Source organism: Ruditapes philippinarum, unplaced genomic scaffold (genome assembly GCF_026571515.1).
Source record: "Ruditapes philippinarum isolate M1 unplaced genomic scaffold, ASM2657151v2 ctg5_1_1_1_1, whole genome shotgun sequence".
Lineage (NCBI taxonomy): Eukaryota > Metazoa > Mollusca > Bivalvia > Venerida > Veneridae > Ruditapes > Ruditapes philippinarum.
In genome coordinates, this window is record NW_026851646.1 from 835 (window position 1) to 13,626 (window position 12,792).

A 12,792-nucleotide genomic window follows, 5' to 3' on the forward strand; every position below is an offset into this window, starting at 1 on the left:
ATTTTTGTTATAGCCAGGTTAAACCAACATTCTTTATTTCTTTAAATACAAACGAGTTTTAGAAAGAAAATAAGTATTAGATATTTAAATATATTGAACAACACTTGACCTATAAGGCAAAATTATCTGTTTTTTCTATTTCACTAAATATTTTTCAACTGTTCTCTAATGTTCAAATTCTGCAAGTTATTCTACATTATAATCAGCATGTTCAAATAATGATGTGATTTATTATAAAAACAAATAAAGAGTTTATTATGTAGGTAATATTCTAGACAGCAATATATCTAGATACTAAAACAACTGATTAACTCAAATGAACCAAATGAAAAATTGACGATAAGAAACACCATTTTTAACATATTTTCCTAGACTGTTATATCAACAAGTTTTTGTAATGATTTATATATTTAATAAGAGGAATAGAAAAACAAACATTAAATGTAAAAAATAGAAATAGAAAATAAAATCAAGCCGGTCAAAAATCGTAATGGTGTTTCAGTTTATAATGGTTTTGCCAAATGTCAACATGATTTTATTTATTTATTTATTTATTTATTTATTTATTTATTTATTTATTTATTTATTTATTTATTAATTAAATATATCAACTATTATTATAGGTATCCTTCAAAAGGAAAATATAAACAATAACAAAACTAAAAAGAGAAAAAATGCGCTGGTTTCTCCTGACAATGTGAACGTAAATGCATTACCGGAAAAGCGCCCTGATTCCCCCATATCCCCTAGTGGCACAATGTCTTCACAACCTCAACCAGGGTATTTTCAACCAATGAACATGGCTTCTATAGGAAACATGAACAATTACCAAACTCAGTCTGGGGCTTTCTATACACCCCAATAGAATACGCCACCACATACTCAATATATAAACGTGTCTCCACAATTTCAATCAAGTGGCCCCCAGACTAGCAATCAATACAATAAACACTTTCAAAAGTCAATGCTTGACCAGCTGATGTCTTTTGATAAACAATTAAACAAGTTAGACGCCATTGAAAAACAGTTATCTACCCTTTCTACAAAGTTAAGTAATATCGATACCCAAGTAACTTCCCTTGAAAGTTCCGTCCGAGATGTAGATGCGCGAGTAACTGATGCAGAAATGAGTAGAGCTTTTGATTCTCAAACATGCGAAGAACTAAAATCCAAAAACTCTGAACTTGATAAAGCTCTTCAAGCAGAACGTGCTAAAGTTGCTTAATTAACCTCCGAGTTTGAATCCTTAAAATCGGTTCCAGAAGATATAGATGATTTGCGATCACGATCTATGAGATGTAACCTTTTGTTTCATGGTTTCCCGGAGGAAAAATCACCAGCAGCGCGCAAGACTGAAAATTGTACCAAGCTTATGCTTGATTATGTGAGTGAAGTTTTTGAAATACCAAATGCTCATCAAACTATAAAAATTGAACGAGCGCACAGGCTTGGAGCAAAGTACGACTATCGTAAATCGAGACCAATCGTCGTTATGTTCAACCACTACCCCGATAAGCTTATTATAAAACAGAAAGCACAAGATACATGGAAGAAGTATAACGATTATAAGAAATTAAACCCTGGTGCTAATAAGCCGCGATGGATCGGAGACTCCCGACGTTATGGCATCGGAAATCGCAGAACAGACGGATGGAGACAAACATACAGCACCGGTGAAACCGGTGATCAGCGTTAGCGACCAATTTACTAAACTGACTCAGGACCGCAGAAAACTTCTACTTCCGGTTATGATCAATGCCAAGAAAAATGGCAAATCAGCATTCATGTCACATGACAAACTGTATATTGAAAATAAAATGTACACTGTAGAAACGGTTCACAACTCGGTTTATAGCTCTAGCTAGGAACCTGATCGGAGACAGTTATCGTTCCTTTTATGGAATGTACAAGGTTTAGGTACGAAATTATAAGACTCTGACTTTCTTAACTATGTGTGTGATTTTGATGTGTTGCTTTTAAAAAAAAATTTGGAATACTTCTCGTAAAAATGTACATATAGACGGGTATGATTGCTTTAATTGTCCCCGTCCGATATCTAATAGTAAAGCTAAGCGCTATAGCGGAGGGGTTGTCGTATACTATAAAAACTGTTACAAAAACGTTATACATCTTTTAGATATTGATCATAGAGGAATTATCTGGTTTAAAATTGATAAACAGTGTTTACAGTCTAACAAAGATGCTTATTTCTGTGTTTCTTACATACCTCCTGAAGATTCGGCGGTTTATAGAAATGTTAATTCTATTTTGTATAATTTTGAATTTTTCAAATGTTTAAACACTGAAATACGTAAATATTATGATAAAGGTGATGTATATTTATAAGGTGACCTAAATAGCCGCACGGGAACTTTGCCGGATTATATCATTTACCTAAAGCTTGACCGATACGTTGGTTTACCTGAGTCCGCTATGTCCGGGGTTGATTTACCTGTGCGTGAAAATCATGACAATGGTTTTAATAATTATGGCTCAAAACTACTAGATCTTTGCAAGGAGAACAATTTGTGTATATTAAATGGTCGTAAAGATGATGGTAAATGCACTTATAATTCAGTATATAGAAATAAACCAGTGTCTAGCCTGGTAGATTATGTAAATTCAAATATAGAATGTTATGATAGTGTATCAAATATATGTGTCTCAGATATTAATGAATATTCTGATCATTGTCCAGTAACATTTTGTCTTTCATATATTCTATCAGATTTACAAGACGAATACTTAGAATTTGATAAAATTTTATGGAATTCGTCCGAAAATAGGGATTTTTTAAACATATTACAAAGTAAGTGTTCTGTGTTTAACGATATCAACCAGAAATTGTTAAATGGTGTATGTGATATCAATCAATGTGTGACATGTTTTTCTGCACAGTTTATGATATTTCATGTTACGGTAAGACGTATAATAATCGTCCAAAACAAAAGAAGCGGAAATCGCTATGGTTCAATGATGATTGTAGACAGGCAAAAAAAGTTATTTTGTGATGCGAAGAGACGTTATGCTAGCTTTAAATCCGAAGAAAATAAATTAGTTTTGCTTACTTGTAGGAAAACATACATTAAAGTTAAAAAGGCGCTACAAGCAAGTATTTTCATAGAGAAAAATAACAATGTCTGATATTAGTAAAACGTCTCCTCGTAAATTTTGGAAATATATCAAAAAATTTAGAAATACAGGTGGATTTGAATCTAATGATAGTCTTGAGGAGTTTAAAAATTATTTTAAAAATATGTCTAATGATAGTCAAAGCCAGTCGGAACGTGGTGAATTTTCACAAGAGAGTCACGAAACTGTAAATATTGATTTTCTTGATAGAGAAATTTCTGTGGAAGAGGTCCAAAAAACAATATCTTCTTTGAAAAGATACAAAAGTTGTGACTATGACAATAATGTACCCGATTTTTTTATTGATGCAAACAATGATGCTTCCGTTAGGTTATAATGGAAGTTGGCAGGGACCAAGACAAACGTATCGATATAACCGATATATCATTACAAGCGATATCGATACAGTTGGAGTTTACTGTAGATAACGAAAAAATTGAAATTGTTGACAATTTTGTTTATCTTGGAATCAAGTTTACTTAAACTGTACTCTTGCAAATGCTGTAAAAGCACTGCATGAGCAAGCTCTTAGGGCGTATAATAATCTTTTAAACGTTTTTGATAATGTTAGTCTAGATATTCGTACCAAGTTATCTCTTTTTGATACTATGATTGTCCCTATATTAACGTATGGATGTGATGTTTGGGGTGCTTATAATTATAAAGAGGTAGATAAATTACATATTCGATTCTGTAAATATATATTAGGCGTGAAGAAACAAACTCATACATATGCGGTTTATGGTGAACTCGGCCGAGTGCCTCTGTCAGTTATATGTAAAGAAAGAAGCGTTAAATTTTGGTTGAAAATTATGAAAAGTAATGATTTACCTATTTATCAAATGTTTAATGATTTATGTAATAATGTTAGTACATCTAGTTGGGCTAGTAGAATGAATTCTATTATAGATCATTTAGGTTTTTTCGACTATAAGGTTGACATTTGATCCTAGGGTTAATTTTAACCTTTTGATAAAAATCTAGAATACGAGATCAATTTATTCAAGAATGGTGTTTAAATATTAATTCTATGTCAAAATTAGATTGTTATTGCAAATATAAAACTGAATTTTGTTTTGAAAAGTACCTGGATGTTATATTGAATATTGAAAGAAGTAATAGATTGTGCAAACTATGTAACCAAAATGCAGTAGAGTCAGAATATCATTTTGTTATGTGTTGCTCACGTTACAGTAGTATTAGATCAAATATTTTGGGCCAGTGTTCATGGCCAACTTTACAAAAGTTCAATGCATTGATGTCAAATAAAAGTAAAATATATATGTTTAATCTAGCAAAGTATATAAAAGAAGCATTGTGTTTACGTCAAAATACCCTTGAAAGTTAACCTGTCTTCTGAACGTATATTGTACTTCATTATTTGTCTATATTAGTTATGTATATAATTGTCTTTGCCATAAGTTTTTTGTTTGTTTGTAAATTGCCAAAGGCAAATGTATTGCTGATTGCCAATAAATAAATGAATGAATGAATGAATTATATATCCATTACAGTTTGAAAATATTCATTTACATTTGTCTCAAGTTTTAGTGCAAATTATGTATGCAGTGTTTTAATAACGACATAATACAGGATAATTATATAATTATAAGTTTTGCTTGACTTTAGAATTTTTAAAAAAAACATGCTCATTGTTTCATTTCTTAAAGAAAGTTCATCTTCTTTTTTTATGTTATCTTAAATTAGAAAATGCGTTTCAATGTTTTATCCTGATTCGAAGTAAGATTACAAATAAATTAAAAAAAATATAATAGTTAATAATATAAATCTACAATTCTTAAAAATATTTCATTTCAAAACCATTTAAACTTTAGGTAATAGCAAAATGTTTTGTAATGTCTATTGATCGTTTTTCTTAAAATCAAACCGAATTTGATAAGTAAAAATTTTGCAAAAGGCAAAACATCCAGAATAAGCATCTATTTACTTATTGCTTATGTAATGTTTAAGGTGTGTCTTGAAGTGCAAACATTTATTTTGACAGATGCCATATATCAATTTTATTTTAGAAGTAAACAAAATAAAATATGATAAACAAGATCAACAAGGAAAGGCGGCATGCAATGTACGAAAAACTCACATGGCCCATGATGGCAACAAAAAAGATAAATAAAAGTTTCTAGTTGTTAAATGATTATATTCTTAACAGTCGGATCACACAATTTTACTCTCAGATTAATATCACAGTTCCATTAACACTGTAAAAAATGTTTGTCGGATACACGTGTCGATACATGACACGTGCATTATATAGAGGCACGTTTACACTTGATTTGCATTATCTTTAATTCCAGTAAGTGAACCTTCTTCTAATGTGAGTTGACAAACGAATGATATGTTTTATTTCATAATGTTTTTTTTTTAATTTAGACAAGTAGGCCAACTTGTGGTAGGATAAAAAGTAATAGAAATTATCGTTTTTTTATATTTCGAATGTGTCCAAATATCAATATACAACATTAAATCGTAGTTCAATATTTCTGTGATATTCTAGGAACCGTAAATACATGTACTTGTACATGTTAATAAACTAATTTTCAATGCACATTGTTCATTTTTGATCACATAATATAATCCAATCATACTTGACAATTAAGCAATGTATTTTTGCAATCTTTATTATCTTTTTAATAATAGAATTTACTTATTTAAATATCGAATTATTTTTTTAATTTAAAGAAACATGTATACATGTACTCATGAAAATAATGTATACCTACTTGTTAAAACTTATTCTGAGATTAATAACTAACTGAAAGAAATAAGTGTAACAAATTAACAATGAAAGGTGTGCCTGATTTACTGTCTGTCTACTTTTCATGAAAAATATTTGGATAATTACATTTAGTGCATTTAGACATTTCTACTGTTTATGATTGCCATTATCTATACCCTGCAAGCTGAATTAAATATTTATTTATATTATTGTGCGTATTCAAAATCCATACTTACTTTTTAATTATTTCATTTTCTTTTGCTCGAACTTTGAACCTTGAACTTGAAAATATTTCTAGCAAACAAGAAAAAAATGTCTTTACCACGTGATCTCTTATATATGAAATTATGTGAAAACGTGATGCTAAAATAGCAAGTTACGTAACAGACAAACAGGAAGCGGTATCCCATAAATTACATTAGTACCCAATAGTATTCAACTTAGACACGAAGCATTTAATTGTTGAAATACCTCTTTCAGTTGTTGTTGATTTTGTAAACACATCGAAGACGCAAGAATGACTGGTCAAAATGTGTATGGAACTTTGTGTTTAGCTTGCAAAGTTGTTTGTACTGACCGTTTCAACATTATATTTTGCCTATTCACTAACAAAATAAGTTAATATTGAGAAATAGGAAATGGTAGTTAAATAGTTCGTTAGAGTGTTAAATTAAACTAATCAATTACAGGTGAAATTACCTCCGTAAGTCAGTTGATAAATGCTTTATTGCAATGGTATTAATGAGATAAAATGTAAACTGCTACATTTGTTTGATATCTTTTTATCTCAATGAAGAAAAATAGTACATATACTTGAACAAAATACATTAACATTCAAATGACAAGGAATATAATTACATAGAAATATAAACATCCGGTTACGTCAGAAATCATTATTATTGACAATTTCTGTCATATTTTAGGTCGAATACAACAATGATGAAAAGAACAACATTCCAATTTTAAATAAAAGAAATAAAAGACATTCAAAGTAGCTATTCTTTCATAGTTTCGTTTTTTTATTGCTTCCTTTTTTTAAATTTCTTCTGAGGAACATGTCCAAAACTTACCATTTGTTATAACTGTATTCTGCTAAGTATTTATATACGTATATATAATGTGCTTTTAAGATATGTCTTAAAATTGCATGGTATGACATTAATTTGATCAAATTTTAATTTGATAAATTTATCGAGAACAAGGAGACTGTTAGGACGTGAGTTTAATAATTTTGAATCATTTCCAATAGGTAACACTTAACTGGACAATGACATGCCTTTTTAGAAGAAAAGAACTAAGAGCTTCTTGATAAATGATAAATTTGAGAAGACATAAAAATGTTCGAAATGTTTATCCTTAATTATACTTACTGCTAATTGAATGTATCAGGTGCGTACCGAAGCCACACCATTTATTTTGATAGATGCCATATATCTAATTAAAATGCTTAAAGGATTATAAATAACCTGATAAGTGGGGGAAAACAGCGGCACTCTCTTCTGTCCAATGTTATGAATAGGGTATGTAAGTCTCGTCATGTGACTTACGAGATTTCACGATATTTTGCACTTCCGGGTACAAACAAATATCAACAACATTGCTTATCTATATTGGGTAATACTTGTATGCCGGTGGGAAAGTAAAACTTACATGGAAAAGCAAATGATATGTGGAAATTGGCAGAGTTTTTTGTTTTGTAACGAAATGCAAATGGTCTCATCTTGTGAACAAGTATCAATGAAAGACAACTTCGTATAATCTTCAGGTGGGTGTGTCATTTCAAATTCAGTTTATCCCAATAAATGTTGTAATATTTTCATTTCCATGTAAATCAAATAAATTTGTTTTTTGATACAACATCATTCGCACCTGACACCAGACTGGTGAATTTGATTTTATCTATTTTCTATAGCGCTACCTGATTATCTCTCAGAAGTATATAATGTTTAGAAATTTCGGACAGCGCATATTTCGGATAAACGTTTCAATATGATTATCAGTGTGTTTTAGTTGAATATATTTTCTTCCAACTGAAAATATTATTTATTTATAATTATTATCTTTATAAAGCACAAACAGTCAAGCTGTATATAACCAATTTAGATTGTCATAAAATTCAATGTTCAATATTTTAAATTGCTCCTGTAGATATTTAGACTGAGGAAAGTGGTGAGATGAAAGACGTCAACTGGTATCCGATGTAAATACACATGCATGTTCTGCTGTAAAATCGTTTTGGTAAGAAATATATACTTAAAGCTACTTAAACTACATTAATGAAAAATAAATATTATTGTATAACATACAATGTTCTCGTTTTTGTAAATAATTACAGTGTAGCTAAATAAACAAACAGTATGGCATATGTAGTTAATTCATGTTAAATACTGTTTAAAGTAATTTTCTCAAGTAAGTAGGTCATATTTTTTAGTTTAATCATGTTCAGTAAATGGTTTAAAGAACTTAGTCACTATCACATTTTTTAAAGATCAGTTGTCAAAGCAAATCTACAAAAACTAGGACACCAAGAAGTGTTTCTTCTTTTTCAACATTATTTTCTATTCATTACAATATGAAAATGATTGAAATTTATAGCTGACCAATTATTATTGCTTTCAACTCATGATAAATTTTCTTTATATACAGGTATGTGATTTCATGGTTGGATCTTGAGTACTTGTCATGGCTCTTGATTTATTTTGGAGTGTTCACCATCAGATTAGAAATCAAATAGTGATACCACCAGGCATAGTTGAAAGGAAATGTCCATACACAGTCTTGGAGTACATAGTGGTAGAGACATGGCAGTCCATTACAGATTTTGACTGAATTAAAGCTTCTTAAAGCTCCATGTCTTGTGTAAACTGTCTGACTGAATGTTTGTATTCTAATAAAAACTAAGGTTGAAGACACTTCAAAGATATATGTCAGTGTAAAAATGATAAACAAAATATCTGTCTTTGTAAGAAATAAATAACCTGTCTTTGTTAGAAATAAATAACCTTTCATTTGTAACTTTGTATTAACTTAATTATTCAAAGATAATTTATCTTCTGCAAATGGCTGCCCAAAACAGTTTCAACCAGGCATCATGTAGTTTCAAAACATAAATTTGTTAAAAATAGACTTGTAAAGTAACAGGAATGGTAAAAAGATTAATATTCAGTATCAAAATGTTTCTATCTTGATTGAGTTTCATTTCATATTATCACCACGATCACTGCAATTGTAAAAGTAATGTAATCTTTAACCATTATTTAAATATCATAAAAATCATCTCAAAGAAAAACTTGTTTCTGAGGCAAGATGTGTAAAATTTCTTCCAGTTATAGCCTTTCACTGCTCTTAGAAAAGCCATGATTTGCATTGTACATGGCAGGTAGTAATACCAGAGTAAACAATATTAATGCAATTCATCTGTGTTGAGTATTCTGTAGCAAAACACTAGCTTGCTAGCCCTTGTAAGCCCAAGTCTCTCTCTTAATTGGAGAAGACTTGCAATTCTGCATTCCTTGAAGATTTTAGTATCAGAGGGGTAGTTATTACATACCATATACTTCTTTGGGTTTCAAATTACCTGTTTTATAATGTATTGAACCTGTTGACATTTGACCAAAAGTGAATTATCAATACAATACATGCAAAACTTAGGGTTTGCACTTGATACAAAACAATTACATCACTGATACATTAATATACCCATTGGAACTGTTTCAAAATTGCCAATGCTTCAAACAAAACAACAACAAAAAACACCAAACAATGCTTTTAACTTCTGTCCATGTACATATGTGTAAATGTAGGCATTGAAGAGCTGTCAAGAACTTTTCATCAATATTATTTAGATAGTGTCTGTTTTGATTTCAGGACAGACAAAATTCAAATGACATTCATAGTATTTAATAAAGTCAATGCTTGCATATTCAAGCAATCTAGCCATTGCTGTTAGAGAATTAAAGTACACAGTGACACTTATTTTGCAGATGAACTTTTATGATTAAGCACTGCTATAAATATATGCCAAATAGTAGAAACAAAAAACAGTTCATAAGTTTAATAAACTTTTATTTTTACACAATTTATAGTGCACTGCTTAGCATATACAATGTATATCACACTGATTTTCCAGTGGAAGAAAAACTTCAGGAAAGCACTTGGAATTATTATTAGTTATTTGGACAATGTAACTTTACACTGTGAATGTCTACTGATACAAGAATAAGAATATTTCCTTTTACAAATGTAAAGACTTTGAAAATTAACATGAACACATTATCATAGAGTTATAAATCATATTCTAATTGAAAAATGTTCAGCTAAAGATATCAAAGCTTTGAATGCAAATTTGTGAGCTTATCAATGATTACCTCACAATATTAGTAGTACATGATATATAATATTTTTGCTAATCTTTACTTCATAGTCATTTAATGTCCATAATGTCATATGACTATACTGTGATTCCATGAAAAACCTTTTCTCTGGTGTGTTATCAGCTTTGGTATATATAGAGTATCTAGTTTTAATACTTAAAACTGCAATGAAATGTGGATATTTTACTCTGTTTCTATCATTGTGGCATTAACATGTTAACAAGATCATAGTGTCAAACACCATAAAATCATACTCTTTATACATTAATATTTTTGTGCTGGATGTCATTCATCTTCTTCAGGAAAGTACATTTGACTATTCTCAGTGGCTTATATTAAACTAATATTTCACTGTAACTTTGTGTTCTCTGATATCATTCTCAAATTAAGGAACTGGAAGATGGTAGTTGCAATAAAGGTCTTCATGGACAAATCCTCCTTCATCTTTTCCCTTTTTATCTGCAGAATGAAAAATCAATAAATATGTTGTTACAAGTGTAAGACACTAGAAATGATATTTACATTACATTTAATAAGCTGGTCATGATTGACAGAAAAATTTCATATTTGAAGTAAATAAACATTAAAGATAAACAACAACACATAATATATAACAGTAAAAAATATTGATCTTCTTGAATGTGAAACATGACTATTTTTAATGTTTTATTTACTTATCAATTATCATGCAGTGAAATCCAAAAGTTATTAATATATTTTGATAATTGTTTATCTTTCCGATCTCAACTAAAAATTAATCAATTATTTTACATGTATTTACCTTTGATGTATAGATATTTCAGGATCATAGGCAGTGCAAACAGTTGATTAATGGTCCATATTGAACAACTGTATATTCTATACTTGTCATATACCTCCTTGTCTATACATCTGAAATGGTTTAATCAAATATTATATTTTTAATTCAATCATAATTTGATAGGTACCATATTAACATGTATATATAATTGAAAAAGGAACAAGAATAAAATGGAAGGGAAAAAATATCCGAATTACTGTGCAATGTCCGAATTTTGTATAACTTAGATACACTAGAATTAAAGTGTTTCTCCATTGTTTATTTCAATAAGTTAAAATGGTTTGAATTAATTTCTCACATCAGTAGTTTTAAAACAATACTAAAAGCCAAACAACTAGAATTCACTACCTTGACAAAACATCCGAAACAATTGTCACTATCCGAAAATAAACTAGTTTTATTAAACTCTATCAATCCCTCGTTTTTCCGTCAGATAATTGACCTACCTGCATTTTTTGACCCGTGCTATCCATTCTTTCAAATCTGAAGAGGACCGAAACAAATTTAACTTCTATATCCCTCGAGTTCTTCGGGTTACCTATATGCGTAACGGTAAATAAGTCTGCCGATGTACCCGGAAGTGGTAAATCGATAGTGAAAGTAAACGAGACTTACGGGCCCTATTGACTGTCTTAGACATGCTTGTCAGTTCGTAAAACAATTTTATTGACCACAAACAATCCACAAAAAATGTTAAGGTTTATTTGTCGAAAAAATGTCCGATACATAACGTCCGCATTATTTTTTGAACTTTTACAATCACGTAGCAATTTTTTTGTACTCTTTGACTTTTTGAAGGTTGGTAGCAATTTTTTAGTTAACAAAATAATAACATAGTTTCTTTCCTTTCACTTTCACTTTCATTTATTCTTTTCCAAAAAACATAGCATATGGGGCTCAGTCAGATAACCTCACAAGTAATGTATCTAATATGTGTGTTTATCATCATAGTTATTACTTTGGTAACATTTTGTTTTAAATTGATGGATCTAATATAATGTATTTGTTTGTCATCATAGTTTATTACTTTGGTAACATTTTTTTAAAAATTGATGGATCTAATGTACTTGTTTGTCATCATAGTTTATTAATTTGGTAACATTTTTTTAAAAATTGATGGATCTAATGTGTTTGTTTATTATCATAGTTTATTACTTTGGTAACTTTTTTTTTAAAATTGATGGATCTAATGCGTTTCTTTATCATCATGGTTTATTACTTTGGTAACATTTTTTTTTAAATTGATGGATCTAATGCGTTTGTTTAGCATCATAGTTATTACTTTGGAAACATTTTCTTTAACATTGACGGATCTAATGTGTTTGTTTATCATCATAGTTAATTAATTTGGTAACATTTTTTTTTTGAAATTGATGGATCTAATGCGTTTGTTTGTCATCATAGTTTATTCCTTTTTCTGACATTTTTAGAAAATGACAAGTAGCCCAACACTTTTTTTGTGGTAGATAAAACCTTGAACACTTTATTTGCAACTCGGACAAATGTCCAAATATTTCGCATAACATCAAAACGTGAATAGGGATATGAAATTTTCGTTTAGTTTAAAAGATACTTGATAATTAGTTACAATAAATAATGATGAAATTTTGTACAACTTAATATGTATTAAGATGATATACTTGTGTATAAGTCTAATAAAGTGTATGTTCTGTTCTTCATAACTAACTGAATCAAATTTTGCTTTCTTATGTTTAAAAGTTTAATAATAT

The 12,792-nt window shown here is 29.5% G+C and overlaps 2 long non-coding RNA genes across 2 annotated transcripts; one reads left to right on the top strand and one right to left on the bottom strand.

Moving 5' to 3' along the window:
* Positions 1 to 7,395: 7,395 nt before the first annotated feature.
* LOC132729898 (uncharacterized) lies at positions 7,396 to 8,801 on the top strand. The gene is made up of 3 exons (XR_009625693.1): positions 7,396 to 7,634; positions 8,018 to 8,107; positions 8,516 to 8,801. It is a non-coding gene; the product is annotated as an uncharacterized LOC132729898 (long non-coding RNA).
* A 1,421-nt stretch (positions 8,802 to 10,222) lies between these two features.
* On the bottom strand, positions 10,223 to 11,648 carry LOC132729964 (uncharacterized). Its single transcript, XR_009625706.1, has 3 exons — positions 11,509 to 11,648; positions 11,024 to 11,133; positions 10,223 to 10,701 (listed from the first exon to the last, which is right to left on the bottom strand). It is a non-coding gene; the product is annotated as an uncharacterized LOC132729964 (long non-coding RNA).
* Between the last annotated feature and the right edge of the window lie 1,144 nt (positions 11,649 to 12,792).